Source organism: Canis aureus, chromosome 14, assembly GCF_053574225.1.
Source record: "Canis aureus isolate CA01 chromosome 14, VMU_Caureus_v.1.0, whole genome shotgun sequence".
NCBI lineage: Eukaryota > Metazoa > Chordata > Mammalia > Carnivora > Canidae > Canis > Canis aureus.
The window spans coordinates 27,914,102-27,940,283 of record NC_135624.1 but is presented as its reverse complement, the minus strand read 5'-3'; the positions used below and the strand labels follow the sequence as shown (position 1 = coordinate 27,940,283).

At 37.9% G+C, this 26,182-nt stretch overlaps 1 long non-coding RNA gene across 1 annotated transcript in view; it reads right to left on the bottom strand.

Annotated features, from left to right (window-relative positions):
- LOC144282879 (uncharacterized) overlaps positions 1 to 25,022 on the bottom strand; it is a 38,326-nt gene extending 13,304 nt beyond the window's left edge. Inside the window, exon 1 of the long non-coding RNA XR_013351290.1 lies at positions 24,823 to 25,022. This is a non-coding gene — a long non-coding RNA (uncharacterized LOC144282879). The remainder of the gene's footprint in view (positions 1 to 24,822) is intronic.
- Positions 25,023 to 26,182: the final 1,160 nt, after the last annotated feature.

Sequence of the window (26,182 nt, the reverse complement as noted above, 5' to 3'; positions counted from 1 at the left end):
TGAGGGTCGCTGGAAGTGAGTTGGGTGGGAGGGATGGGGTAACTGGGCAATGAGCATTAAAGAGGGCACATGATGTGATGAACACTGGGTGTTATACACAACTGATGAATTATTGAACATTACATCTGAAACTAATGATGTACTATATGTTGGCAAATGGAATTTAAATTAAAAATAAAAAACTCATACACAAAGATAAACTCAAAATGGATGAAAGATCTAAATGTGAGACAAGATTCCATCAAAATCCTAGAGAAGAATACAGGCAACACCCTTTTTGAACTCGGCCATAGTAACTTCTTGCAAGATACATCCACGAAGGCAAAAGAAACAAAAGCAAAAATGAACTATTGGGACTTCATCAAGATAAGAAGCTTTTGCACAGCAAAGGATACAGTCAACAAAACTCAAAGACAACCTACAGAATGGGAGAAGATATTTGCAAATGACATATCAGATAAAGGGCTAGTTTCCAAGATCTATAAAGAACTTATTAAACTCAACACCAAAGAAACAAACAATCCAATCATGAAATGGGCAAAAGACATGAACAGAAATCTCACAGAGGAAGACATAGACATGGCCAACATGCATATGAGAAAATGTTCTGCATCACTTGCCATCAGGGAAATACAAATCAAAACTACAATGAGATACCACCTCACACCAGTGAGAATGGGGAAAATTAACAAGGCAGGAAACAACAAATGTTGGAGAGGATGCGGAGAAAAGGGAACCCTCTTACACTGTTGGTGGGAATGTGAACTGGTGCAGCCACTCTGGAAAACTGTGTGGAGGTTCCTCAAACAGTTAAAAATAGACCTGCCCTACGACCCAGCAATTGCACTGTTGGGGATTTACCCCAAAGATACAAATGCAATGAAACGCCGGGACACCTGCACCCCGATGTTTATAGCAGCAATGGCCACGATAGCCAAACTGTGGAAGGAGCCTCGGTGTCCAACAAAAGATGAATGGATAAAGAAGATGTGGTTTATGTATACAATGGAATATTACTCAGCTATTAGAAATGACAAATACCCACCATTTGCTTCAACGTGGATGGAACTGGAGGGTATTATGCTGAGTGAAGTAAGTCAGTCGGAGAAGGACAAACATTATATGTTCTCATTCATTTGGGGAATTTAAATAATAGTGAAAGGGAATATAAGGGAAGGGAGAAGAAATGTGTGGGAAATATCAGAAAGGGAGACAGAACGTAAAGACTGCTAACTCTGGGAAACGAACTAGGGGTGGTAGAAGGGGAGGAGGGCGGGGGGTGGGAGTGAATGGGTGACGGGCACTGGGTGTTATTCTGTGTGTTAGTAAATTGAACACCAATAAAAAATAAATAAAAAATAAAAAATAAAAAACTCCCAGAAAACAAAACTCCAGGATCAGATGTCTTCACAGGCAAAGTCTACTAAACATTTAAAGAAGAGTTAATACCCATTCTTCTCAAACTATTCCAAAAAATACCAGAGGAAGGAAAACTTCCAAATTCATTATATGAGGCCAGTATCACCCTGATACCAAACCCAGATAAAGACACACACAGAAAATAAAACTAGAGGCGCATATCTCTCATGAATATAAATGCAAAAATCCTCAACAAAATATTAGCAAACCAAATCTAGTAATGTATTTTAAAAAGTCACTCAACATGATTAATTCTTGGGATACAAGGGTAGTTTAATACTCACAAAAAATCAACCTGATCCATGACATCAATAAGGAAAAGGATAAAACCATATGGTCATTTCAATAGGTGCAGAAAAAGTATTTGACAAAGTACAACATCCATTCATGATAAAAAACCCTTTGCAAGGTAGGTCTAGAGGGAACATAATTCAACATAATAAAGGCCTCATACGAAAAGCCCACAGCTAAGATCATACTCAATGGTGGAAAAACTGACAGCTTTTCCTCCTAAGGTCAGGAATAAGAAAAGGATATCCATTCTCAATACTATTATTTAACACAACTGGAAGTCCTAGCCACAGCAATTAAACAAAAAGAAATAAAAGGCATCCAAATTGGAAAGGAAGAAGTAAAACTCCTTATTTGCAGATGACATGACACTATATATAGAAAAAACTCCACCAAAAGAATTGCTAGAACTGATAAATGAATTCAGCAAAGTAGCAGGACATAAAATTAATGTACAGAAACCTGTGGCATTTGCATACACTCATAAGGAAGCAGCAGAAAGTGAAATTAATAAAATAATCCCATTGCACCAAAAACAATAAGATATCTAGGAACAAACCTAAACAAAAAAGGTGAAAAACCTGTACCTTGAAGACAATAAAACACTGATGAAAGAAATTCAAGATGATGAAAAGAAATAGAAAGACATTCCATGCTCATGGGTTGGAAGACAAATATTGCTAAAATATCTGTACTACCCAAAGTAATCTACAAATTTAATGCAATCCCTATCAAAATACCAACATCATTCTTCACAGAACTAAACAAATGATCCTAAAATTTGTATGGAAACACAAAAAACTTCAAACAGCCAAAGCAATCTTGAAAAAGCAAAACAAAACTGGAGGTATCACAATTCCAGAAATAAACCCACAATTATATGGTCAATTAATCTTTGACAAAGGAAGAATGAGTATACAATGGGAAAAAGACAGTCTCTTCAACAAATGGTGTTTGGAAAACTGGACAGCCACATGCAAAAGAATGAAACTGGACCACTTTCTTTCCCCATACAGAAAAATAAACTCAAGATGGATTAAAGGCCCACATCTGAGACCTGAAACCATGAAAATCCTTGAAGGGAGCACTGGCAGTAATCTCTCTGACAGTGGCTTTAGCAACATTTTTCTAGATATGTCTCCTAAAACAAGGGAAATAAAACAAAAATAAACCATTGGGACTACATCAAAATAAAAAGTTTCTTCACAGAGAAGGAAACAATCAACAAAACTAAAAGGCAACCTACTGAGAGGAAGAAGATACTTGCAAATGACATATCTGATGAAGGGTTAGTATCCAAAATATATAAAGAACTGATAAAACTCAAAATCCCCCAAATAAGTACTCTAATTAAAAAATGGGCAGAAGACATGAACAGACATTTCTCCAAAGAAGACAAACAGATGGCCAAAAGACACATGAGAAGATATTCAATATCACACATCACCAGGGAAATGCAAATCAAAACTATAAGGAGATATCACCTCACACCTGTCAGAATGACTAAAATCAACAACACAAGAGACTACAAGTGTTGGCAAGGATATGGAGAAAAAGGAACCTTTTTTGCACTGTTGGTAGAATGCAAATTGGTGCAGCCATTGTGGAAAACTGTATGGAGATTCCTCAAAAAATTAAACATAGAACTACCCTACAATTCAGGAATTTTCACTACTGCATATATGCCTAAAAAATACAAAAACACCAATTCAAAGGGATATGTGCACCCCTATATTTATTGCAGCATGATTTACAATAGCTAAACTGTGGAAAAAGCCCAAGTTGTCCTTGGATAGATGAATGGATAAAGAAGATGTGGCATATATATATACAATGGAATATAATTCAGCCATAAAAAAAGAATGAAATCTTGCCATTTTCAAGGATATGGATAGAGCTAGAGAGTATGAAGTAAGTGAAATAAGTCAGTCAGAGAGAGACAAATACTGTATGTCACTCATATGTGGAATTTAAGAAACAATACAAATGAGCAAAGGGAAAAAGAGAGAGAGACAGAGAGAGAGAAAAAAAATTAACTATCTCTCTCTATAGTTAAGAACAAACAAATCAATGGTTGCCAGAAAGGAAGTGTGCCAGAGGAGGTGGTTACCAGAGGGAAATGCAGGGAAATAGGGGATGGGGATTAAAGAGTTCATTTATGATGGAAAAAACATAAAATAGAATCAAAGAGTTAAAAAATAAATTTGTGTTGTGTGTCTAAATTTACAGTAATTTGTAACAGTAACAATAGGAAGCTAATATGTATATTAACCAACACAACTTTTAACATCAAGTTTTAGAGAAAAAAATAATGCTCTTTAATACTTCTGCAAGCAATTAGAATACTGAATTTAAAAAGAGTAAAAGAATACTTATTCATGTCAAATCCATGTATATAGCAGTCTGATTTTTCTAGAATAATGATTTTCAAATGTTAGCAGGCACCAGAATCACCCAGAGGACTTGTTAAAACATAGATTGCTGAACTTATCTCCAGAGTTTCTGATTCAGTAGGTCTGGGATGGGGAAAAGACATTGCCTTTCTAATAATTCCCCAGGTGATGCTGGTGCTACTGGTGCTACTGGCCTGAGGACCACATTTTGGGAACCAGTGATCCAGAAAGTGGCTGAAAGAGAGAAGTGAAAGTCATCTTAGGAAATCAAACCTGTGTTAGAAATTTCATACATTAATACTCAGGTGATTTGCTCACAAAATGTCTCTTTAACCCTTACTCAGAGCTTTAAGGAACAGAGCCCTGTTTTAGGCAGGGTTATCTTATTATCAATTGTAGGAAAATTGATTATATCAGTTTATAAGAATAAATAAATAATAGGAGACACTGGCCTTTGCAAAGATAGCACATTTATATCAAAAAAGAAGGAAAACAAGCTGACTGCTGAGTGGTGGTGGGGGGTCAGAAACTAGGACAAGCAGGCATATGGAGTTCAAATATTTAAATGCCTACTTACATTTAATGAAGGGGCAATTAATCATTCATTCTTTATTACCTCGAGAATTTTGATGTCCGGTACAGAAGCCACTAGCCACATGTAGTTATTAAGCATCTGAAATGTGGCTAGTCTGAATTGAGACATGCTATATATATAAAAAACCCATGGAACTTTGAAGATTATGAAAAAGAATATAAAATACATCATTAATAATTTTTAAATATTTAATATAATTGAAACGATAACATCAGGATATATTAGGTTAAGATATATTATTAAAATTAATTTCTCCTGTTTCCCTTTGCTTTTTTAAAACATGACTTCGGGGAAATTTAAAATCACCTAAACAGCTCATGCTGGATTTCTATGAGAAAAGCACTGTTCTAGAATGTCATTGTATTATTCCATATTTACAATATATTTATCCTGTTCTAAGTAATAATGGCAGGATGGGAGGCTAGGGGTTCAAGACTGTTGAGTTCCTTGAGGGCAGAATGACTTATTTGCTTGATGTACTCCAGAGCCAGAACCTTTCACCATGAGTGGCCTGTGTGAGATGTTCATTTTATATTTGTTGAAAGAATGAATGAATAAGTGAATGGATAAAAGAGTAAAATGTTGGCATTCTGTTTAAGAAAGAGTAGAGTGTTTTCAGAATTCAGGAATTCAGAAACTTCCAGCAAAAGTGGATAGGATTTTAGAAACTATAGAGTCTTTAAAGGTTACAATAAGCTTATTTTCTGAAAAATACATGAAGGAGAGGTGCCTCGTTCTAACAATTCAGGATGGATGATGTATGATTGTCTTAGATTTAAAATGCCTCTTTCCCTCTAAACAACACATAAATATTTAAGTAACAATTGTACTGTAACTTAGTAGCTCCTGAATCATTTATTGAATATACTTGGATTTGACATACTTATCATACTTGAATTAAGAAGTGGTAAGATATGAAGTAAAAAGTTGTGGAATTAAAACTCTGAAGGTTTGAGGTAGAATCTTCCAAATCTGTTATTTATTAGGAACAGATGCCTCCAAATTATGCATCTCACCTTATACAAATGGTATCTTAAGGTACCTTGCGGAACAAGGCATGTACTATAATTTTTAGGCATGCAAGATTTTTTTGCTCCATGCATGGAAGCACAAAATGGTCTTGTGTCCAAGTGCAAAGTTGAAATCAAGAAACAAGATAAGGAGAGGGGAGGGGAGAAGCTGTCCTTTGTTCTGTTCCTGTGAAGATTCTGGTTGCTTCAGCTCACATTAGTTATTCAGTGCTATTTCTGAGTGAGTCCTTCCTTTATACATCACAGTTAAGATAGGAAAATAGGGGCACCTAGGTGGCCCAGTGGTTGATCAAGTCCCTCATCGAGCTCCTCGTAGGAAGCCTGCTTCTCCCTCTGCCTGTGTCTCTGCCTCTCTTAAAGAAAAAAAAAAAAAAAAAAGATGGGAAAACAACCAGGTGATAGCAAGAATACATGTGAAATAGTTTAATTTAGCACTAAATATCTAAACAAAAATGAAATATGAGGAAAGTCAACACATTTCCTTCATTGAACTTCCAGTGAAAAATATTTTGAATACAATATAAAAAAGACATATTATATAGTGTCTGTTACCACTTTGTCAATATAGTTGCACTATCCACGTGTGGCCATTGAAATTGAAATTAGATAAAATGAAATAAAATTTAAAATTCAGTTTTTTAGTCCTATGAATGGTATTTCACATGTTCTTTGGCAACATGTGGCTAATGGCTACTGTACTGAACAATGTGTACAACACTTCCATCATTGAGTTCCATTGGATAATGCTTCCTTAGACAGTTGATTCTCTTAACATATCTAAGTTTGGTTCACTTATCTGAGAAAAGGGAGGAATACTGATTCACTCTTTAGTTACAACACAAGATTTCTGACAGAGCCAATGTTCATAAAAGTGCCATGCAAGTGCTACACAAATGTGAATTATTGCCAGAGTCTGCATCAGGAGAGGGAGGTTAGAGGTGAGAATTGGTTATACTAGACAAATGGCTGGACATTCATTGTGTATAAAGCCTAGACCTTTCCTCAGTGTACTTTGCTATAGCTTAAGTCCATGACTGGCTTGACATCTCTTTTGCTCCACCTGATATCTTCTGGTCTGCCTTTTCTATTCCACCTACTGCTGTAGTAACCAGCTACCATGCAGGTTGAACCCAACAGCATCTGGCCTCAGCTGCATCCTCTAACTCTTGAGTTTTCCCTGGAGCTTCTAATGACTTGGCCAATGTATTGAATCTAAAGGAACCTGTTCAGACATTCTGAAGTATATGCAGCCCTGAGAGTATGAGAGGTAGCCTCTCCTGAGATGGAACCAACAGGGGATGGGAACAGGCAGCTTAATATATCCTCATTTATCTCTCAGACAGCCATTATTTGGTGTGTTCTGTAAGGTTTCTCAGAAAGGATCTAAGGGGTTTGAGCTTCAGTTATCCATGTGGGTGATCACCTGGACAGTGCACCCTGGCCAGGGTTTTCTTCATTCCCTATTTCACGCTTCACAATCCTCTTTCTGTTCCTTGGGATCACTTTTTCAAAATAAACTCCCTACAAGACTTGTCCAGGCTCCACTTTTCTTGGGGGCACCAAGGTTAAGACAAGGCTTTTGGATGATTTTCTGCTTTTCATCCACAAATTTTCTCAAGGTTGTTTGAGATTTGAAATTTGAACAAGTTGCTTTAATATAGTCCATGACCTTGAGCCTAAAGACAAAATTAGTCATGTCAATTAGCCTGCCAATTCTTACTACATCTGTGGAGAGAAAATTTGTAGAGATTGGAAAAGGCAAGGATATGCAAGAGTCTCCATGAGGACCCAAATCCCCTAATGTAAGATAAAAGTCAATATGTTTCAGTAAAGTGATTAATGTGTGCCCAGAACTGTACCTGGCAATAATATTTAACAGTAATAAAGACTTGTAGGTTTTTTTTTTACCCCAAAGTAGCTTATAAACAACATTAAAACTTTAGCTTTGATGTCAAAAGAGCTGATATCCTGTTTGTTCCTTATCTCAAAACCACATTTGTTCCTTTAATATTGCTTTGTAACTACTTACCCAGAAAGTAAACTGTAAGCTCAGTGAGGGTAAGAACTATGTCCTTTTACTCACCCCCTTTACCCTGGCACTCAGGAAGGTACTCAGCAAATATTTGTTTACTTAATGAGCAACTAATAAATAGTACTTATTGATATCTTACTTTGTGTTAGGCCAGGGGCTAGTAAACTATAGTCAGTGAGCCAAATCCATCTCAGGATCTGTTTTTGTAAATCAAGTTTTATTAGAACACAGCCATGCCCATGCATTTCCATGTTGTTTGAAGTTGTTCTCAAGCTACAGCGCCAGAGTTAAGGAGCTGTAACAGAGACCAGATGGCCCACACAGCCAAACATATTTACTATCTAGTCTTTTACAGAAAATGTTGCCAACCCCTATGTTGGGCTATAGGGTGCTAAAAGGCTGCATTTGGAGTGTGTGCCATGGCATGGAAAAGGTTGGGAAGGTCTTTGATAACTTCTACTGAGTAGAAGCCAGTGTTCTAGAATACTGCATATTAAGGTATAGAGAGAATTGTCTGTACATAGAACTTTAAAGTATGGAGCAGGGAAAGCTAAAAGCCTTCTTAGCAGGCCCAAAAAACCCAGACCTAGACAAGCCTCCTACCCTTCTTGGTGTAGTGTCTTCATAGCCTTAGCTGTGGATAGGAGAAATTGCTTTGTATCTCCCCTAAATCCCCTGCTTTGAATACCTGAGTTCTAAGGTAATAAGATAATCATAGCTACCAATTTATGGAGAGAGGGTGAAATCCACGTGTCTATTTTGTGTTGTATCTGTACTAAACCCCCAGATCCCAGTATAGCACTTATACATGATAAATGTCTATGGAGATTATGGAATTTTCACCAGATTAAAGATGAGGACTATTTCAGTAAGGAAATATAGTCTTGTTTGTTGTAGATACAGAAGCTGGTGAAAAAAAAAAAAAAAAGGAAGAAGCTGGTGACTGTCACACAGCTAGCACATAGTGGAGGTGGACCCAAACTCAGGTTCACCTGACGAAGCGCATGGGGTTCCCTGCCCTCTACTTGTCACTAGCTAGCTGTACTCTTAAGCTAGCTTGCTCATCATTCCAGGACTTTGTTCAGATCTGGGAACTGAATGATTTCTAAACTCACTTCTTAGTTTTGGAAGTTACTAAAACAATACAAACTCTTGTTTATAGCCATGAACTGAAAAGACTAGTTCAGTTTAACTGAGGTGGGAAAAAATGTTATGAGTAGGGGAAAAGTGAAGGAATTTCATAGTGGCTAAGCAGTGAAATCAAATGAATTTCATTTTAGAGAGCTGAGGCTTCCATACCACAAGTAGGTCAGAAATCACTAGAGTAAGACTCAAAGGTCAGGTTGACCAGAAAATAAAAAATCAAATGCACCCAATGGAAGAGACAAAGCCCCCTTTGCTTTCAAACTACTTACCCTCTATTCGGAGCTGGAAAGGGCTTATCTCAATTGCTTCATCCCATGACAACACTTTGCATGGGTTCCCTTTGGTTTTCCCAATGCAGTAAATCTTATCTTTCTCTAACCCAATGCTGAGGTTTTTGAGTTTCTTTTTTTTAGTATTATTTTTTTCTTTTAATTCTAAGAATCTGTTTCTTCCTCTGTTCATTTTGAAGTTCAAAGGCACGCTCTTTAAAATCTTCTGCAGTCGGGTCACCTTATCTATGACCTGCCATCTCATCAGTTTTATTGTCAAAGCCTCACTGTGGCTTCAGAGCACATGGTTTATTTTTACTTTATGTCCTGACGTGCCCTGGGCCACACGAGCCATTCAGAAAAAGGTGGCCCAGGGACATGCAGGCCATACTCTTCCCTTAATTCCCATAATTAATTGCTTTTTAATCAGTGGCAATGACTCTGGCAAATAAGCCTGCCAAATATTTGCTTACTCCCCTTATGAGCCATTCAGCTTCAGCCACTGAACCCACACACTTAGTTGCAGATGGAGCATGATGAGCTAGCTTGGGGATACTGAGCCAAATCTTGATCTTGCTGGGCTTTAGAGGGCTTCATGAATTATGAGTGCTTTTCTGATACAACTTCATACTCATATTGTGAAAGTGTTTTAATGAATTTTTAAGTCATTTTTTTCAATGAATATTTACTTAAGTGCTAGGGCATAAAGACAGGGCAGACAGATTATGCTTCTGCCTTCATGGGCATTCTAGTGCAAAGAGAAAGAATTTATAAAAAATAAGTAATATGTACATTAATAAACAAATAAGCAATTAGTGATATATGCTATGAAGGGAATAAAGTAGGAGGATGGGATTGAGACTGGGGTGAGATATTAGGGTGAGGGTCAAGCGAGGTGTCAATGAAGAGATGACATCTGAACAGAAACTTGAGTGACAAGAAAGAGGCAGGCATGTGGGAAACTGGTTGGTGGTGGGGTGAGGGGATTCAGGCAGATGTGAGATAGTAAATATGTAAATTCTGAGGTGGAAAGGAGCTTGCTGTGTTTGAAGAATACAATGGAGCCCAGCATGGTTGGAGTTGGACAAACATGGAGGATAGTAGTTCAAGATGAAGTAAGAATGTAGGTAGGGTCAGATAATGTTAGACCTTGTCTTCCCTTATGAGGAGTATAGGTACAAGCTCTGTTCATTAAACCATGATAGGTGCCAGATGCTGGGGCTATAGAGACCAATAAGACACATTTGTGGACCAGATCAGTTGCCCTGACGGTCTTGCCTCCTTGTATATATAAAGCTCCTCTTCCACCCAGGATTTCTATCATTCTCAGATGCTCCCTGACTTTCAGGACTTGCCCCTTACATTTCCCATCCTTTCCTCCTTAAGCAGCATCAGAGGCCAAAGCTCCCAACCAATCCTTTATCAATGGACATGCCTCTAGGCTTCCCAAATCTGACTCTATCCCTACCTCTTCCTGCCCTCTGAAACCCCTGTGCTTTCCTGGAACTCACAGTGAGCAATTAACAAATCCCCTATGTTCTAAACTTTCTTTCTGAAAGGTCCTATCACTTTCTTGATCTAAGCAAAGTCTTTTGTCCCCTGGTGATGCAGCTTCGCCTTCAAGGCTTCCATTGGTGACTGATTCATCTCCATACCTTAGATAACTTAGGGCCTGAGGGTGAGGGGGTTATTCCCTTTCTCCACAGTATGTTTTCTACTTCAAAAATCCTGGCTGCTTTGAAGCATATCAAAAGTACCCAAAAGTACCAGGTTACAGAGTACAGAGGTACAGAAGTACAGAGGAAGTGCTTCCAAAGTGTTAGCTTTAATTATATATTTTAGCATTTTATTTTTGCTCTTTAGAACAAGAGGGGAAATTTGTGGTTAAAGACAGACTTTGGAATCATATTGCCTGGGTAGGATCCAAGCTCTGCCATTTTTTGCTTTGGAGTTTTAGAGTAGGTTAGTTAATGTCCTTGGGACTTGGTTTCTTATCTTTAAAATGGGGATAGGTAGATGAGGAGTACTCTGAATGGTGCTGGCATATTATAAGTGCCATATAAAAGTCTGTTATTTTTTGTTGTTGTTATTAACTGATTGATGACTTCAATATCTGGCTTACTTCTCCTCTCCTCCTTTCTGCTTGATAACATTCTTGGCAAATTCAGCCTCCATGAAGTTGGGTCATCTTTGTGATCCTTCAGCCTTTGGCTTCCTTAGCTCTAACCATTTCTTCCTCCACCCTACCTCAGCCACCTGCTCACATGTCCATGCTCTGGTCTTTATCATCTCCAGCAATTGCATCTCTCTCAAATCTTGATTTCATATACCCCACTTGCTAATTATCATCTCCCCTCTCGTTAGCTCATTTACTCCAGCATTTACCCTCCAGAGACTGACATCATTGACCTTAAATCCATTTACCTTTCCACAGCTTTGGGGTGTCTGGTACCTGGAAGGACTTTATTATGGATTGGCAGGATATTAGAACTCCTAATTCAAGCCAGTTCCCCAGAGGAATGGGGGTTTGTGAAAAGTTACACTTATTGAAAATCCCCAATCTGGTAAGTCTGGTAGCTTTTGTCAAATATGTAATCATCACACAAATCAAGTGTGTGTTAGTCATACAGGAGACAGACACCAAACTTACCCTAGACAAGTCATGGGAGAGTTTTGTAAAGTGACACTGTGCAAAGGTTTGGAGAAAGGAACAGGAAAGAACGCAGTATCCCAAGGGTTGGCAATATCAGTGAGCTGCTGAGACCCCCGGTCTGAAGAGAAAGAGAAGAAGCAATTACCTGAACTCAGAAAGAAGATCTAAGTATAAAAGCTTGCTTCAGCAAAGGAATAGAGCCAATGGAGCAGAGAAAAGTGGATGTATGTGGGATGGAGGCTGGGAATCAACAGCCAAACATACTTCCTCTGTCCCCTGACCTCTTGCATCTCACAACCGGAAGCCAGATGGTGAAGAGCTTGCATCCGTATTGGCCAGGTTAGCAGGATGAAAAAAATGTGTGGAGAATAGATCTCAAAGGGAAGGCAGAAATTATCTAACACATGAATTAAACTCTGATTTTTATAAGATACATGCTTTAGAAAGCTAGTTTGTGCCAAAGCTCCCACCTGGTGTCTTTATGACTTCTGCAGACAACAAGAGAGTTCCAGGATGTCATATTTGTCAGTCTGTGACACAGTACTGCACGTAGTGGACTGGGAATGTCCTAGTGTCCTTTTCCCTTGGAGGATGTTTCTGGGAAATGTTGCAGGCCCTGTTTATCATATTCGTGAGAGCTGAAATTGTGTTTCATTTTTCTTTTTAGATAGTTTTGAATTGTTTATATATATTTCTACCTGCCCACTCTTCTTGGCATTGTCCCATTCCAGGTATCTAGAAAATAACTTCTTGGAAATTTGAAATTCTAGGGGCTGGGGAGTGATTGAAGACAAATTGGTGGGACATAATATATGAATTACAATGCTCATTGAAATTAAGTGTTAAGTAAGAGAATTACAATTATCTTTGACTCTTGCGCTTGGTCCATAAGTGAGTGAATTAAGATCTCATCAGAATCAAGTTTATTTTCTGTACTTATTGACTCAGTTAACCCCACATTAGCAATTGAATATTGTGTTTTTCATTCATTTGTTCTTTTGTTCATTTATTCCATGACTACGTTTTGATTATCTATTTGTACTAGCTCTCTACTATATTGGAGTGGGGTAGGAAATAGTGGTAAAGCTAAAGGAGGAGAAACATGGTCTCTGTTTTCTTACAGTTTACAAAAAGCCTGGTAAATACTAGATTCTGGATTATTAATTTGCCTGACAATGCCCAGCTAATTCTGGGACTTATCTCCTGAAAAATATTAACAACAATAAAAATAGTTAATATTTAGATGTTATTTTCTCTATGCCAGAAACTCTATTAGGCTATTTTTCATTTTCTTTAAAAAATTCAAACAATGCATGTATAGAATTTAAAAATTCATGTAATACTATAAGGTTTATTATAAAACCCAGAGGCCACAATTTTTAAAATCATCTGACCAGTTCTTCTATTTATCTCATTTCCTTATAACATGTTCATTTTATAATTGCTTGATTTACATTTTTGGATATGTGTCTTTGGCTTCCTATTTGGAAGATAAGGAATTAGATCTCTTCCATACCAACCGTAAACACTTCTCCTCTCCCTGGTTCTGCTCTATCAATATTCAGTGTTTAAATTTGTATATATGATATATTCCTTGTGGCTGAGCCACATAGTATGTTATTATGGTATTTTTTTCTTTCGTTTTCTTTTTCCCATTTTGGTACATATTTTGGGAGATAAAAATTGCCCTACTTTTTCATTTATTCCATGTAACTATCACAAATGCATCTACAAACTTTCTTCCAGGTGGCAAAACTCTGCATATTATTGTGAAATGTATGAAGTAATCTGTCGGTTGTCTTTTTTGTTTGTTTGTTTTGTTTATTTTTTTTCTCCCTTGGAAACATTCTCCTAGAGTCCTCTTTCTCTTGCTTCGGTTTCATCTTGTTGCTCTCCATACTGGCTGCACCATGGTGACCTTGGAGCTTGTCTTTAGCAGCATCTTGGAATTACCTCCTTTTCTCTGCTAAGTTGGATCTCGTGTTTCCTGGATCTTTTCCCTGTCTGACTCCCTTACTTTGATGGAGTATGGCTTCCAACAGCTCTCTGAGTCAAGCTGTCTGGTAGGCAACATTTTTGGGATCTTGAATGTTTAAAAATATCTTTATCTCTTCATGCACTTGACTGATAATTTAGAGGGTTGTGATATTCTAGGTTGGAAACCATATTTGTTCTGGTTTTTGAGGGTATTATTGCATTGTCTTGCAGTCTTGAATGTTGTTCTTAAGCCTGAGGTCATTCTAATTCTTTATCCTTTTTAGGTGATTGTTTTATTCCTTTATTGCAGCTAAGTGGACTTTTTCTGTGCTAATATTCTTAGGAGAATTATCTCATCCCTTTCTCACACCAACTCTAGGAGACAGATACTGTACTTGCCACCTTCTTAAAGGTGAAGAAAGGAGACAGAGATGTTAGACATTGCTAATATACCCAACAAGTAGGTGAGAGGGCTGAGATTTAAACCTGAGTCAGTTCTGCCTACCTCACCTGTACTCTTCACCATCATACCTGAAGAAATTCCAAAAGTTCAGGTTTAGCACCATGCTTTTGTCTAAGGCCATTTCTGTTCAAGCCCACTCTCCCCTGGGTCCAAATCCACTGCTGAAATAAGTGCTTAAAGCCCAGTCAATGCCTGATTCACCCCATTCCCCCTCTCCCCATCACCCTGCCATCTCAGTATGTATTGGAGCCTGGTGTGTGTGATGTTCTTAGAACATAGTGATGGTCCTGTCCATGATGTTCCTGGAAACTGACTCCATTCACAATCTGCATTACCCATCTTTTGGCAACTTCTCTTTTCGAACATCTGATATTTGAAAATGCAAGAGTCTTATATCATTTTCCTTGAGTTATATTTGTGTTCCATATTTCTGCCACTTTCTGTAAGGGAACCTTATTTATATTCCAGTGATTTGTTGTCTTTTCCTTGGCTATAGATCATACTTTTTCTTAATTTGACATGCATTCAAAGTACCTGAGATAAATTTTTTAAAATTCCTCTTCATTTTACTCCTGGCAAGTACCCTTTCCGAAGGTCTCCATTGTGCATTTTGAATTAAGAAGGATTCATATTTAAGCGTATATGCAAGGGAAGAGTGTCACTGTCAGGAAGTGCAAACAGCAGGGGATCTGAAGTCAGTGGGCTCTCATATTAGTCCTTGGTCTACCAGCTACTTGTTGTTGACCTTGAGTAATTCATTCAACTGCCCTCAGTCTTTGCTTCCTTGTCTCAACAGTGGGTTAATTTCTCGTATCCTCTCTGCTGTTACTGGATGTCACAAGGACAAATGAAAAAAAATATGTGGGAAAATATCCTGTAAATTCTACTGTAGCCTTTGTCAAGCTGTCATTCATTTATAATCATCAAAATTTGGGACTTCTCTATATTATTGTGCACTATTATTTAGTATTTAGTAGATATTTTTTCTTTAAACCAACTTACTTTTAAAATATAAATAAATTTATTTATAAAGTGAAATTAAAGGAAAGGAAATAAAATCAAGAGAAATCTAGGAAGAATCCTAGCTCAGAGAGTGAGAGTTGCTCAATGTATATGCTAGGGAGGAACAGACAGGAGTGAGTCTCAGGCTTGAGCATGAGTTTGCAGGGTGGTGGATCAAAAAATAGACAGAATGAGTGAAAGAGAGGAAGACCCAAGGCAATGGATTCACCCATTGGAAGAGAAATCTAACTTGAAAGGGAGGTCTGAGGTAGGAAGAAATAGAGACTGAGAAGTGTGGTGTCAGTGACTTATGATGAGTGGTAGGATGAGGCACCATTGGTAGGGAGAGCCTGGGAGTGAGAAAGAAGAACCAGGGGTTTAGAGAAAGGTTTGGTTTAAGGAGGTCATATAATGGTTGGGGTTGAGGGATTGGGGGAACTTGAGGAGACATAAAGCTGTTTTGGGAACACAGGAGTGTTGAAAAAGTTAAGGGAAGGGATGCTGACCATAAGTGATGAGGGATGTTGATTAGGACTTGAGGGATGGGAGTTGCCATGGTGATGCTGCTGCCAGGTAAGGTAGGAGACGCATTTGGAAGTGGGCAGATCATTGAGGTGATGGAACATATGTCCTCATCACATTAAATTTCACAGACTCTCTTCTTGGAACAAGACTCTAAGAACAGAGATGCCCATGAGCAAGTGGTAAGAACAGTCAGTGTATCACACACATGTTCTACTTTAAATTGTTTTGTATATTATATATTGTATACACCCATATATGTGACCATACTCTGGAAAACACTGATTTAACACATTCTGCAAATAGATGAAATTATTTCTAATTAGCTATTGGAATACACATTATTGTCTTGATAATTCTCTTCCATTCCTCCTTGGTAAATATATCCAAGGTCTAGAAATTCAAAAGGATCCTGTGGGCATAGTTGTCTCTGTATTTATATAGTGGGTGGGGAGCAGATGGAAAATAGGTCTTGGTAAAACTTAAAACTTATTGAAGTTCAAATTCAGAATACCTTTTAACATCTGGTAAATGTAAACCATTCCCCCTTTTTGATTTTCATTTTCATTTCATTTTTCAGAAAACGAAAAGTTCCTGTTCTCACAACTTTGACTTATATAGGAAGGGGTCTGAGGAAAGAAATGCAATGGAAACAGTTACATCATAAACTATTTCAAGACCTGCCCTAAAATGGGGAATCTGGGAGATAGCTCAGTGCTCCATCTTGCTGGATTCTTATACTGGAAAGCAGAGGACAAAAGAAGATTAAGTGTCCTAAGTATTATCTTGGGATTTGGGTTTCATGTCTGGGAGGCCCAAGCCTGCAGATCTGCCTAAGCACAGATAGCAACGGCTCTAAGCCTGACCTACACATCTTTAGCTAGAGTGGGGTCATTTACAAGGATGTTGGTTATGGATGATTTTGAGCAGTTGTATCAACAGGGGAAAATGATGAAGAAATGGTTTAAGGAGAAAAAATATCAGTTTCTGTAACCCTCCATGTTTTCTTCTTTCTTATTTCCTTATCCTTCCTTCTCCCAGGCTAGGATTTAAATTTAAATTTGGGTTCCTCTGCAGAATCCTATAAATGTCTGCTTTTTAACATAAAACTAACCACTGCTTTTGAGAATCCATGATCAATGCTTGGGCTGAGGTGGTAAGATTTTGAAGCTAGAGGGGAGGTCAGAAGTCATCTAATTCTGTCCTCTCACTTTGAAATGAGAAACTTATAGGCCACGGAGGTGAAATGATGTACCCAAGGTCACCCAAATGGTTAGTAGCAGCATCAGGGATGGGTTGCAATTCCCTGCCTCCATCTGTTGTAAATCCTCTTGGACAGGCTTTGTGGCAAGCTACCAGGGAAGCTTATTGGAAAGCATTTAAAAATGTTAGACCGTCTGCAGATGTGATTTTAAAGGTTATTTATTTGTTTTACTGCAGATCATGACTTCCCCTCCATCCGTCTTCTTGTTCCAGGGCCAGATTCTGCCCTTTGATGTTCTTTGTGGCATTCAAGTTGCCTTTGGCCTGAATCAGAAGCAGAGTTTGACCCAAAGCTACTGATGCCTTTGTTTGCTCTCACAGGACTTCCCCTCCCCCCAGGAGGCTCTGAAAAATCAGTTGTCTTAGAGTTACTTTCTACACAAGATGTGTCCTGCTGTGTTTGTGTCATAGAATCTTTGTGCTAGATGAGACCTGTAAGGTCATCAGTCCAACCCCCGATGCAGTTCAGGCACGTCTTCCAAAAATTTCCTGGCATATGGTCACACAATCTTATGGCTGAGCGTTAGCTTGGGGACCAAAAAAATATCTTGGGTTTCTTTTCTCAGGTTAAGAAGCTGAGATTCAGAGAGGTGAAGTGATTTATCTCCATCCAGGCAGAAGAGCTAAAACTAATTCTGGCTTCTGACCTGAGTCTGTAGCTCTGTCTAATGTACCATCTTCTCCTTAATTAAATGCTTGCAAGAAATGTTCAGTGAATCATCCATACATTTATTCATTTGTTAATCATTATTAATTTACTAAGCCCTTATTTTATCTAGAACTAGTAGTTATAGGCCAATTGACAGTTGAGCAAGATGAAAAATCATCACACTGAAATCTTCATTAAGACAATCAGTTTCTTGGAAGTTGTGTTAGTTTTCTGGTGGTGCTGTGACAAATTATCACAAACTTGGCTTAAGGAAGCACAAATTTATTACGTACAGTTCTGGAGATCAGAAATTTGCAATGAGTCTCACTGGGCTAAAATCAAGGTGTTGGCAGAGTGGTGTTCCTTCCGGAGGCTCTAGGGAGAATGTGTTTCCTTGTATTTTTCTGACTTCTAGAAGCTGCCTACAGTCATTGGCTCCTGGTGTGATCTCTCTTCCATCCTAACTGACCCCATCATCTCTGACATTCTCTTTCCTTTCTCTTCCATCACAAATCTTGTGGGATTATATTCAGTCCACCTGGGTAATCCAGGACACCCTCTCCATCTCAAGATTCATCATTTAATCACCCTTGAAACTGTCCTTTAGCATATTAGTTAACATATTCATAGGTTATTGGGTTTATGATTTGACTATCTTTGGTGGCTTTTTACTTTCCCTACCACAGAGGTCACAGACAAAGCAGCACAGAGAGGTCAGATGGGACATGACAAATAGAAAGAATAGCATGTTTTTTTTTTTTTTTTTTTTTATTTTTTATTTTATTTTATTTTTTTTTTTAGAATAGCATGTTCTAAACTGCCCATGTAGGAGGGTGAACACATGGCATTTCTGGGGATGCCTGGTCTCTTAGTATGCCTCTTAAAGATTATTGGCCTATTAAAATATCTTTCTCAAAATCTCAACAATTGGCACACATAAAGCAATTAGGATGAGAGATAGAATGAGATATCCCAAGGAACCCCAGATAATATTGTAAAAGTTGCATTTTTTTCATAAGGCATGAAGGTAGAAAAATATCATAAGATATGGAGGTTTGCGTTTTAAGCCTGTCGTGGTCCTTCAATGATCAGAAATAGTCAGGTGGTGGGGACTGGCCAAATAGATAGCCTGGAGAACAAGGAGAAGCCTAAAGGATAAGAAATAGTTACTTTAAATAACGAAGGGAGAAGAAATGTGTGGGAAATATCAGAAAGGGAGACAGAACGTAAAGACTGCTAACTCTGGGAAACGAACTAGGGGTGGTAGAAGGGGAGGAGGGCGGGGGGTGGGAGTGAATGGGTGACGGGCACTGGGTGTTATTCTGTATGTTAGTAAATTGAACACCAATAAAAAAATAAATTAAAAAAAAAAAAAGAAATAGTTACTTTAAATGGGTTTGTGTGTTGGGGTGGGGGTGGCTATAGAAAGCACAATCTCTCTCTCTCTCTCTCTTTTTTTTTTTTTTGGTTTCAACTATGTGATTTCACAAATGAGACAGACTCATTGTTGCCAACCAAATCCTAGAAATTGCTTGATTCAGATCCATCCAACAGTGATTCTCAAACTCCATCCTTATAGAATACATTCTTTAAAAGTCACTTTGAGTGGTCCTTGACTATACCTAACCAGTATGATCTTTCTCCAATTCACAGAAAAGAGAATAGACAAAATAGAATTTTTTTTAATTTATAATTTTTCTCTCTTACCTTTTTTTCCCTTTTTTTTCAAGTCTACTTTGACTTTCCTGTTAGTCAGTCCATATCCAAATGAATGGATGGTAATAAGTGTAATAGAAAAATGTAGACATGGTGCTAGGTTTTGAGATATAAAGAACCACAATATGCATCAAAGAGCCCTATTTCTAATTTGCTATGAGTTGATATGCCACAGTTTATTGGGCCCCACAAAGAACATCACAATTCCCATTTGGGCTATTATCACAATTTGTATGACCACTACATTTTTATAGCAAGTAGTTATTAGCGCTAACTATATCTCAGGTTGTTATAAAATCAAGGGATATAGAAATACGGAAAATATTCTGAAGGTACACTTTCAGACCTTGAATCCAGAGAGAAATTAGGCAATATTAATTTCTTTGGCATCCATTAATTTGCTACTAAGTGACTTATTTGCATCCTTTAGCTTTATAATCTTTAATCTTTGATATCAATTTTGTACAAAAGAAGCAGGAAGAATGCATAATACATGGTATTCAATCAATGAAAGTGGGATAAATAATAAAGACAATGAAGTGAGAATCTTGCTGTAAGTTGCCTATGATTACAGAGCTACTAACTGGCAGTGAACTACTATCAAGTCAACGTAGGTCCAAAGTCCTTGCTCTATGTAGCCCCAAAAGCTGCTGATGTTTAGGAAAAATAATGGCTGACATTTATTATGTGTTTACTGTGTGTCAGATACTGTTCTAAATGCTTCATATATATCCACTCATTTCTTTGTCACTGAAAAAAAATATTTTGTGGTAGATGCTATTAGTATCCCCATTTTACAGATCGAGATACAGAGACTTAGAAAAGTTATGGAATTTGCCCTGGGGTGCCTGGCTGGCTCAGTCGATAGAGCATGCAACTCTTGATCTCAGGGTTGTGAATTTGAGCCCCATGTTGGGTGTACAGATTGCTTAAAAGTAAAAAAAGAAAAGTTATGGATTTTACCCAAGATTATAAGCTTTTCTTTCTTTTCCTTTTTTAATTTGAAATTCAACTACCCAACATAAAGTACATCATTAGTTTCAGATGTAGAATTAAGTAATTCATCAGTTGCATGTAATACCCACTGCTCATTACATCATGTGCCCATCACTCAGTTACCCATCCCCCCTCTCCCCTCCCCTACAGCAACCCTGTTTCTTTCCCATACTTAAGAGTCTCTCATGGTTTGTCTCACTCTCTGATTTCTTCCCATTCTATTTTCCCTCCCTTCTACTATGATACTCTGTGCTGTTTCTTATATTCCACATATGAGCTAAACCATATGATAATTATCTTTCTCTAATTAACTTATCTTGCTCAGCATAATACCCTCCAGTTCCATCCACATCAATATAAAATCCTTTTTTTTTTAAATTTTTTTTTAAATTTATTTATTCATGATAGGCACACAGTGAGAGAGAGAGAGGCAGAGACACAGGCAGAGGGAGAAGCAGGCTCCATGCACCGGGAGCCCGACGTGGGATCCGATCCCGGGTCTCCAGGATCGCGCCCTGGGCCAAAGGCAGGCGCCAAACCGCTGCGCCACCCAGGGATCCCCATCCACATCAATATAAATGGTAAGACTTCATCCTTATTGATGGCTGAGTAATATTCCATTGTAGCCCAGATGTCCACCCACAGATGAATGGATAAAGAACATGATAAACTTTGTAATTATAGAGAGGGATTTGGACACAGGAAGACTTACTCCAGAGCCCATCCTGCCTTATAAAACAACACCTACAGAAGTTTTAAGAGTGAGGGCATGGCAGCCAAAGGAGTAATGAATGATAGTTGCCAATCTATGTTAGAAAGCAAAATCCTAGAGAAGAAGGCAGCCAGCAACCTCCTTCACCCCAGCTGCAGCAACTTCTTGCTAGACACATCTCCAAAGGCAATAGAAACCAAAACAAAAATGAACTAAATGGGACTTTAACAAGATAAAAAGCTTTTGCACAGGAAAGGAAACAGTCAACAAAACTAAAAGGCAACCTATGGAATGGGAGAAGATATTTACAAATGCCTTATTAGATAATGGGCTAGCATCCAATATCTATAAAGAACTTATCAAACTCAATACCCAAAAAACAAAAAAATCCACTCAAAAAATGGACAGAAGACATGAACAGACACTTCTCCAAAGAAGACCTATAAATGGTAAAGAGACACATGAAAAAATGCTCCACATCACTTGGCATCAGGGAAACAAATCAAAACTACTATGGGATATCACCCCATACTGGTCAGAGTGGTTAAAAGTAACAACTCAGTAAACAACAGATGTTGGCGAAGATGCGACAAAAGGGGAATCCTCTTACACTGCTGGTGGGAATGCAAACTGTTGCAGCCACTCTGGAAAATAGTTTGGAGGTTCCTCAAAAAGTAAAAAATAGAACTACCTTATGACCCAGGAATTGTGCTAATAGACATTTACCCAAAGGATACAAAGATATAGATTTGAAGGGGCACATGCATCCCAATGTTTATAGCAGCAATATCTGCAATAGCCAAACTATGGAAAGAGCCCAAATGTCCATTGAAAGTTGAATAGATAAAGAAGAGGTAGTATATATGTATGTGTGTGTGTGTACACACACACACACACACACACACACACACACACACAATGGAATATTACTCAGCCATCAAAAAGAATGAAATCTTGCCATTTACGATGATGTGGATGGAACTAGAAGTGAAATAAGTCAGTCAGAAAAGGACAAATTCCACATGATTTCATTCATATGTGGAATTTAAGAAACAAAACAGAAGAACATAGGGGAAGGGAAGGAAAAAGAAAATAATATAAAAACAGAGAGGGTGGCAAATAGTAATAGACTTAACTCTAAGAAACAAACTGAGGGTTTCTGGAGGTGAGGTGAGTAGGAGATGGGGTAATTGGGTGATGGGCCTTAAGGAAGGCACTTGAAATAATGAGCATTGGGTATTGTATACAACTAATGAATCACTAAATTTTACCTCTGAAACTAATAATACAGTATGTGTTAGTTACACTGAATTTAAATTAAAAAAAGAAAGTTTAGCTAGTGGTCACATCCTAGTCAGACCTCATTATCTGGTAGTTCTAAAGCATGTGTAGTGGAGTCCTAAACATCTATCTCCTAGTGGTACCTCAGGTCCCCTGTAAAGTCTGAGGATAAATCAATAGAGTTTTTGTCCATACATGCTCTCCTTTTATCTGTTGTACATTTTATGCTTCTCTACATGGCTTAATTTGAATAATGGACCTTTAGCTTTTAAAGTTGGGAGGCTTCTCTCCTACTTACAAAATCTGGGTGTTGTCATCAAGCCATCTTTTAATACTTTGATTTTTTTTTTCTGCTTCCTTTTCCTAGCTGCAGTGGGTTTTCACTACTTGCCCAGGGCCATAATTATTTGTTGCTCCTTACCTATAAGCTTAAAGCTTTTGTTGTGTAGGAGAGTGTAGAAGGATCCATGTAGGGCTCATGACTTTCCCACGGTGGCTGCTGGCCCACTCTCTGAGACCTATGTCAGGAGGGAGAGTCCCTTAGGTTTCACACCTTGCCTCCAGTCATTCCTGTGAGCACCCACTGAGGTCTGTTGTCTATTGTCTGTTGAGAAGAGCCAGTGAGTGGGTGGAAATTCCCATGGTGCCAGGCGTTCTATAATCTCATGTTACCCCAGTGTGGTTTTTAGCAATGTGTTAAAAATTTTTAGCTGAATTCTTATTAACAGCTTTTATGGTTCCTGTAGCATCTACCATAAGTAAGTGCTCAACCCTGGCTCTTCTTGAAGGCATGTATCTTTTGATTTAGGGCTAGCTGGTTGTCCTATAAACTCAGTACTCTGATTGGTTCAAAAAATTTTGTGAATTTGCAGATTGCTTGGCACTGTGTTTGTAGTACCCACAGCAGTGCCACTCTCTCCCACATTCTACATCCTAAGAAACCAAAAGTCTTTGACAACATTCTTTTTGATGGAATTAGAGACACTAAATGTGAATTTCACTTTGGACTTTCTTTGTCATCCATGGGGTCTATCAAGAAGCAATTTTAGGCATCTGGGACTCCCAAATATTACCTTCAAACATCTCATTGTCTAGTAGGAACCATAAATGCACCAACAAATAATTTTGAATAGCAAGTAAGTGCTAAGGTAAAAGTAATGTATATTAGTAAATAAAATGGGCAAATGGGGTACAGCCTGGGTAAGAGACAAAGGAGCTACATTAGTTCTTAAAATAAAAATGTTTTCCTAGTGTAGAAATCTGTGTAGGGTCTTTTAAGAAGATGAGCAGAATAATCTGAGTCATGGAATTAGCATAATTTTTGCTTTAACATAATGAGATGGAGAGAATAATATGTCCTACTCACAGACTCTTGTTAACACTGTTTAAGGACACTCAGCCTTTTTCCTCCCTGGCCTATATATTTTTTAATATTTTAGTAAAATGAAATCATATATTCTGAAAGATTGGATAACTGCTTGCTAATATAATAGTGCTAAATATTTCACTTTTCCTATTGTTGAACATTTGGGCTTTCATTTATTTTGCTTTTGCAAATGAGATTGTTATAAATATATTTTACATGTAAAATATCTTCCACATTTTTTTTGGATTATTTCATTGGATATACATTCATATGAGAAGAATTTCTGAATTAAAGATGACTTACAACAATTTGATACATATTTCTGAATTGCTTTTTAAAGTGGTAATTCCAGTACTTATTTTCCCATTAGCTCAAAAAAGTGCTCATCTTATCACATCTTCACTTGCATAAAAAAAAAAGTTAATTTGATAGGTACAAAAAATGGCATGCCATTCATTCTTAAAAGTTGGCACTCATTAGAATACGATAGGTCTGACAACTTAAAATATTTCTATTAGCCATCTTGCTTCCTCTTTTATGAATTCTCTTTTCATGCCCTTTGCCCATTTATATATTAGAGTGGTTGAGTTTTTGCTGGCCTTTTGGTGTTTTAGATTATGAGATCATATTTATTGGCTTTAAATATTGTGAAATCTGCCAGAGTTTTGGAGCACGGCTACTCAAATCTGACTATTCAAAACTGCCTTTGAAGCTTTTTTAAAAAATATGCATTCCAGGGACACCTAGGTGGCTTAATGGTTTAGAGTCTTGACTTCAGCTCAGGTCATGATCTCAGAGTCCTGGGTTCTGGCCCCACTTTGGGCTCCTCGCTCAGCAGGGAGTCTGCTTGTCCATCTGTCCCTCTGATCCTCCTCCCTGCTCTCTTTTTCTCAAATAAATAAATAAATAAATAAATAAATAAATAAATAAATAAAATTTCTTTAAAAATATGCATTCCTGAGCCCTATCCATGGAAATTTTGTTAGAGTTGCTCTAGGGCAAGGCTCAGGAATTTGCATAAAAAACCCCAGAAGGTTCTGACATACCTGTCCAGTTTAGGAACACCTTCTCTTGTTTTCCATTTTTCAGTTGCCTTCTTTGGTTATCATATTATCCTCTTAGGTTCTGCTCTTCACCTGGCAATAAGCAGAGTAAAAGCTGCGTTCCAGAGGATGAAACTGGTAAATACTAGAGAATACAGAAAACTGGCTTTTTACTTGGCCTGGGTTTCACTTAGTTGCTTTCTAAGCTGAGAGATCTAGGTCATATTTGGATGATTTTCATTTTCTTTATCTTTAAATGGAGAGAATCATATTATCTATGACTACTACTTTACTACTAAGCCAAGGCTACCAGTTAAGAAACTTTTGTCATGGTCTCAGGATAAGATAATTGGGATCTAAAAGAGAAAGAAAGAAAAGATGGATGTAAAAGACATTAGGATGAAAGAACTGCAAGGCCATACTTGAATCATCCTTATGGAATGCTAACTGTGGCAGGTACTCTGAGAAGCATTTACATCATATTATCCCATTTGATCTTCACACTGACTTTGAGATGGGTGCAATGATCACTTTATAAATGAAGAAACTGAAATTCAGAAAGGTTAAATGATTGCTTCAGTTGACATGACTAGGATGATGGAGTTACCACTTCCTAATAGAAGGAAGATTATAGGAACAACAGGTTTGGGGAAGAAGATCAGGAGTTCAGTTTTGCATGTGGTAAGCCAGAGATATTCATTAAATGTCAAGGGGACATATAAAGGAGACACTTGCCTTTATGACTGTGGAGTTGGAGGGCTAGAAATAAAAACTTAGAAGTCATCAGCTTACAGGTTAATGCAGTGGGAAAGAATGATTCCAAATGCATGGTGAGAACAGATAAGAAAGGGAAGGAGTCTAAGGTCTGAGCCCTGGACCCAGTGTTAAGAGGTCAGAAAGATTAGGAGCAACTGGTGAAGGAGATCATGACGAAGTGGTGAGTGACAAAGGGGGAAAATCAGGAGAGGATGGCATCTTGGGAGGCAAGAGAGAAAACGAATAAATATTTAAGAAGTATGTGTCAAATGAATGAAATGACACGTCTGGGCAGAATTCAAATCCAGATCTCTCTGACCCCAAAGCTTATATATTCTTATCCAATATGCCAGTGGTCAGCAAACTTTGAAAGGGCCAGAATGGTAATTATTTTAGATTCCGTGGCCCAACAGGCAAAATCCAGGCTACTAGGTAGGTGTTCACATAATCATTTAAAATGCAGGCATTTAAAAATACAAAAACTATTCTTAGTTCAAGGGCCATAAAACAAACCAAAACACAACACAACACAACAAAACAAAACAAAACCAGGTCTCTGGCCCACATCCATGGTTTGTTGACCTTGGCGCTGCACTTTAATTCTAGA